This window comes from Anabrus simplex, chromosome 3, assembly GCF_040414725.1.
Source record: "Anabrus simplex isolate iqAnaSimp1 chromosome 3, ASM4041472v1, whole genome shotgun sequence".
Classification (NCBI taxonomy): domain Eukaryota; kingdom Metazoa; phylum Arthropoda; class Insecta; order Orthoptera; family Tettigoniidae; genus Anabrus; species Anabrus simplex.
In genome coordinates, this window is record NC_090267.1 from 505,382,478 (window position 1) to 505,388,522 (window position 6,045).

Consider the following 6,045-nt stretch of genomic DNA (forward strand, 5'->3'; position numbering starts at 1 on the left):
TCGCATTCACTTCCATCCCACGGTCCTGGAAGGCATAAGCAAATTCAGTAAGAGCTTGTTGGAGATCCTCCTCTTTCCCAGCCAAAATCAGAATGTCATCTGGATAGACCAGGGATTGGACATGTATTGGTCTCATGTTCCAGTTGCCAACCTTAATTCTTTTAGTTCTTCTTTTACACTGCTTAATGACTTGGTTCATGAAGATCGCAAAGAGAAGAGGACTCAAGCTGTCACCCTGCTTTACTCCCCTCACCATTTCGAATTCCCTAGAACATTGACCACTATTCTCACCACTCCTTGGACTCTATTGCACATGCTCCTAATGCGGCATAAGAGAGTCTTGGTTACCTTTTCATCTTCAAGTGCTACCCAAAGCTGTTCCCTGGGGACCGAGTCAAATGCGGCCTTTAGGTCGACAAATGCAGCTAGAACATCCTTCCCTTGACTAAGTCGTTTCTCTATAACAGCTCTTAGTGTATACATGTGGTCGTGTGTTTGTCGACTTGGCCTGAAAGCAGCTGTTCTTTTTCCAACTTTTCCTCTACTTCTTGTCTCAGCCTCCTCTCCAATATGCGAGAGTATATCTTTCCGGCCACACTGGAAAGACAAATTGCTCGATAGTTTGCACAATCCAGAGTGCTGCCCTTCTTATAGATAGGAACAATAATGTCCTTCTCCCAATCCTTTGGAATCTTCTGAATGCTCCATGCATGTTGGCATATCCTTGTCATCCATTTCACCACAGCCTCTCCTCCATACTTCATCAATTCCAGTGAAATTCCATTCCAACCAGCTGCCTTGCCCACCTTCATTTCAGTGATAGCCTCTCTTACTTCACTCTGCATAACTGTCTCCCCCTCTTCTCGTTCTTCTTCTGCCCCGTTACCGGCGTCGTCTTGTAAATTCTGGTCTGCGCGGAACACATCCTCATAGTACGTGCTCCATGTATCAAGGATGTCCCGTGGCCTCGTTTGGATATTCTGGTTCCTGTCTTTAATGTTCCTGATTCTCTTTCCAGTTTTCCCTTGGAGAGATCTTAGTATCTTCCAAAACTTCTTCTGATTATTTCTGTATTCTGATTCCATTTCCTCACCAAATTCCTGCCAGTTCTTTTCTTTTGCCTCTTGTACTTGCCACTTTGCTTCATTACATGCTTCAACATAGTTCCTCCAGTCCTCTACCCTTCTTGTTCTCATGTACTCCTTCGAAGCTACCTTTTTCCTCCTTACAACTTCCTTGACTTCCACAGTCCACCACTTTGTTCGTTTCCTTCGTGTGTTTACTGTAGTTTTCCCACAGACCTCTTCTGCTACTTTGATAATATTCGTCTTAAATTCACTCCATCTCTCTTCTAAGTTCCAACCTCTCTCAGGTTCTTCTCTTTCTGTTTGCTGAAGTATTTCCCCCAACTTCTAAACATAATTCTGCCTTACCTCTTCCTCTTTAAATGCAGAACCAGAAGCCGATGTTCTGTACTCATTTCTGCACTGCGTAAGACCCTTACATCTAATGCTGCATAAGTCATGTTCTTAGTGTAACAAACGTAGTCAATGCAACTCTTTGCTCCTCAGCCTACTGCCTCAAAAGTTATTTTGTGGATACTTTTATGGGGGAAGGTGTTGCCAATCCTTAACTCATTATCAATACAGAATTCCAGCATTCTTCCACCATTGATATTGATGGTTCGTTCTGCTCCATGTTGGCCCATACATCCATGTCCTCGACGTAACCTATTTCCGATCCTAGCATTCCAATCCCCCATCACAATAACATGTCTAATTCTTTCCCTGCCTTTGTCTATAGCTTTTTGCATTTGAACATAAAACTGCTCCTTATCTACTTCTTGCATATCTTCAGTGGGGGCATAGATCTGCACTAGCGTAATACATTCTTCTAGTTCTACATCCACTGTGATAAGTCTGGAGTTAATAGGTTCCCATCCTGTCACTTTGTTTTCCACTGCTTCGGACATAATGATGGTCACACCTTCTTTTGCCCGTTCATTCCTGCTGACTCCTGAGTATCTCATTACATATCCCTTATCCAAATTTATTTGGCCATTACTTTTTCTCTTGGTTTCACTGACTCCAAGTATGGCAAGCTTGTACTTTTCCATTTCTTTGACTATTTCTACCTCCTTCCCTGACAGAGAGGTCACATTCCAAGTACCAATTCTCATATACCTTTTCGCGCCAGGTTATTTCCTTGTTATCCGTCCGGCTACTCTCATGTTTCTCTGAATAGTTAATTTCGCTCCACGTGGGTTATTAGCCCTACGGAAGCTAGCATGATGAAGGGGCTGCCCTCTTAGCTGCCATGCCAGCCCGTTTTCTGTCAGGGTTTCTTCCCTTAGCCTTTGGGGCCCACTCCCTATCTGAAAGGCAGCAGTTTGTGGTTTGCAGTTCCTCTGCCTACTCCGCCGTTGAGGTGTTTACAAGGTTCCTTCTTCCGCCTTCGCAGCCATTGACTGCCAACTTCTGATGAATTTATGTGCCATTTCCTGCACAAGGCTTCATCTGGCCTCCAAAAGGGGAACTCCTCCGCCCGTACCGTTGGCCCCACTTCTGGTTGTCAGGTTTGGTAATGGCCGCCTGACCCTCGGCCAGACAGTCGCAGGTTGTACCGTCTACTGTCACATACGGTAGCAGGATATTCCTGACCTGACCGGCCAGTACCGGTTTTGACCTGTAAATAGGTCATCTTCAGCTGTTGAAGAACCTGCTTAATAGCGACTGTACAGAATAAATACTACTAAAATTAAAATTAAACAAGAATGCCATTAAAATAAACAGGAGTGCCACTATTCTAAAAAATACTTAAGGTTAATAAGATATATACATATGGTACAGTTTTGGGGGTTAGAGGGCTTTTTCCCCGGCCCTATGATTTCTACATATTTCAAAAATTATATTTGCTGAGTTTGGATACAATTACTTTTATTTTCAAAATCTTCCTACACTTGGAGGCTGCCAAAGACAAAGAATACTTCTAAGAGTATATCAAGAATCACTGACATTCTGGTGTCAAGTTTGAATATCTATGTTAAATGCCAACACTATGTAAAACGGTTTTATGAGATGTTTCAAAGTGCATTGTTGGGCAGCAAATATGTGGGGATGTCGTATTCATTAGAATAAGAGGTTCAGTAACCTGTTTACAGATACATAGCTTATTCTCAGACTATATCAATGCTGAAAAACATGTTAGTCAATGCCACTATATTAAAAAACTTAATGTTAAGATACATACATACGGTACAGTTTTGGGGTTAAAGGGCTGTTATCCTGGCCCTATGATTTCTACATATTTCAAAAATTATATTTGTTGAGGTTGAAATTGGATACAATTCCTAGAGTTTATGAAGAATCAGACATTCTGGTGTCAGGCTCGGATATATTTCTACATATTTCAAAAATTATATTTGCTGAGTTTGGATACAATTACTTTTATTTTCAAAATCTTCCTACACTTGGAGGCTGCCAAAGACAAAGAATACTTCTAAGAGTATATCAAGAATCACTGACATTCTGGTGTCAAGTTTGAATATCTATGTTAAATGCCAACACTATGTAAAACGGTTTTATGAGATGTTTCAAAGTGCATTGTTGGGCAGCAAATATGTGGGGATGTCGTATTCATTAGAATAAGAGGTTCAGTAACCTGTTTACAGATACATAGCTTATTCTCAGACTATATCAATGCTGAAAAACATGTTAGTCAATGCCACTATATTAAAAAACTTAATGTTAAGATACATACATACGGTACAGTTTTGGGGTTAAAGGGCTGTTATCCTGGCCCTATGATTTCTACATATTTCAAAAATTATATTTGTTGAGGTTGAAATTGGATACAATTCCTAGAGTTTATGAAGAATCAGACATTCTGGTGTCAGGCTCGGATATATAAAGTTAAATACCAACACTATGTCCAACGGTTTTGTGAGATGATTCAAAGTGCATTGTTGGGTCGCAAATACGTGGGGACGTCGTGTTCTTTAGAATAAGAGGTTTAGTAACCTGTTTACAGATACACAGCTCACTTTCAGTTTGTATCAAAGCTGAAAAACATGCTAGTCTATATTAAACTTCCTTGTTGAGGTTTGCGTTGCTGTGTGAGACATATTGAAATCAATGAAAGTGAGTTGTGGGTGCTCCTCTCTTCATACTTGGGTTCCCTCAGGTAAATTTTAAAAATCTGAGAAAGAAGAAAAGGGAGGTAGGCATTAGAATAACTGCTAGAGGCTGCCTGTTAAGAGAGAGAGAGAGAGAGAGAGAGAGAGAGTGTGTGTCTCTCTCCCTCTCTCTCTCTTACGTGTGAGCTGGATATGTCCTCGAGCCTGACACCGCAATGTCAATGATTCTTCATAAACTCTAGGAATTGTATCCAATTTCAACCTCAACAAATATAATTTTTGAAATATGTAGAAATCATGGGGCCAGGATAACAGCCCTTTAACCCCAAAACTGTACCGTATGTATGTATCTTAACCTAAAGTATATTTTAGAATAGTGGCATTCATTATTATTTTAATGGCATTCTTGTTTAATTTTACTTTTAGTATTATTTATTCTGTACAGTCGCTATTAAGCAGGTTCTTCAACAGCTGAAGATGACCTATTTACAGGTCGAAACCAGTACTGTCCTTTTATGTAAATAATATTGACACTATGTAAAATAAAGTATTGATTAGGTGGAGAACTCATCCTTCATACTTGAGTTCTAATATTATTAGTTAGTTTAATGAAACAGAACTCAGGGGCTGACAAAAAATGGATGTAAGTAAAAGAATGGAGATTTCTGAGGAGAGGGCCAATGTATGTGAAGAAGGCCGGTGTATGAAGATATCCATTTTTGTTTTCAAGTTTGCCCTTGTCCGTCCAGCTCCCTGACTGAATAGTAAGGATAGTAACCTTTGCTTCACAGGGCCCCGGGTTTGATTCCCGGCCGGGTCAGGGAATTTAACCACATTTAGTTAATTCCTCCATCTCTGGGACTAGGTGTTTGTGATCATCTTAATACATGTCCAATTGTATACAACATATCACACCAATGTCCACAAGAAAAAAAAAACAAAGTAAAGAATGCATCTCTCTTCATAGGGTTGGCTTCAGGAAGGTTGTCCAGCCATAAAACTAGGCTTAATCTACATCAGATATGTACGCCTCTTCTGAGACACCTAGCCAGATAATTGGGAAAAAGGTTAGAAAAGAAGAAGTTTGTCCTCTCCTCTACCTGTTGCCCCCTCTTGCCATACTGACCAGTTATTGCGTTTATAATACTGTGTTTTTCCCCAATTCTAGCGTTACTTTCATTGCCCTGACACAGCGTTATACTTGACGATATGAAAGTGCCTGCAGTATGTGCAATGCCTTTAATACCACTTTATAGCCGAGCTGAGTGGCTCAGACGGTTGTGGTGCTGGCCTTCTGACCCCAACTTGGCAGGTTCGATCCTGGCTCAGTCCGGTGGTATGTGAAGGTGCTCAAATACGTCAGCCTCGGCGTAAAAGTAGTTAGTGGGATCTAAAGCAATAACATTATTATTAATACCACTCTATATACAGTGCAACTCTAATATGCATTGTGTGAAAGTGTGGGTCACAAGATCATGGACCCTGATGTGTAACAACACCTGGCCCAGTGAGGAAAGCAATGGGAAAATAACTTGCTCCTCATAGGCATGATATAAGTACAAGCCATGAAAGCATCAATGGCAACTCGCTCCTCATTTCCCTAGTACTCAACGAGTTGGCCACTAGGCTCAGGTTGCATAGCTGCGAATTTACATTCGGGAGACAGGGGTTTCACACCCCACTGTCAGCAGCCCTGGAGATGGTTTTCCATGGCTTTCCAGTTTCAAAGCAGGCTAATGTACCTTATTAAGGATATGGTTGTTTCTTTCCTAACCCTGTCCTAATCCATCGCAGCTATAAGACCTATCCGAGTCAGTGTGACATAAAACAAATTTGTAATATTTGAAGCCATCTCTTTTCACTTTCATTCTGCTAAAACTAATTTTTACTCATAAATTTATAAATTACCT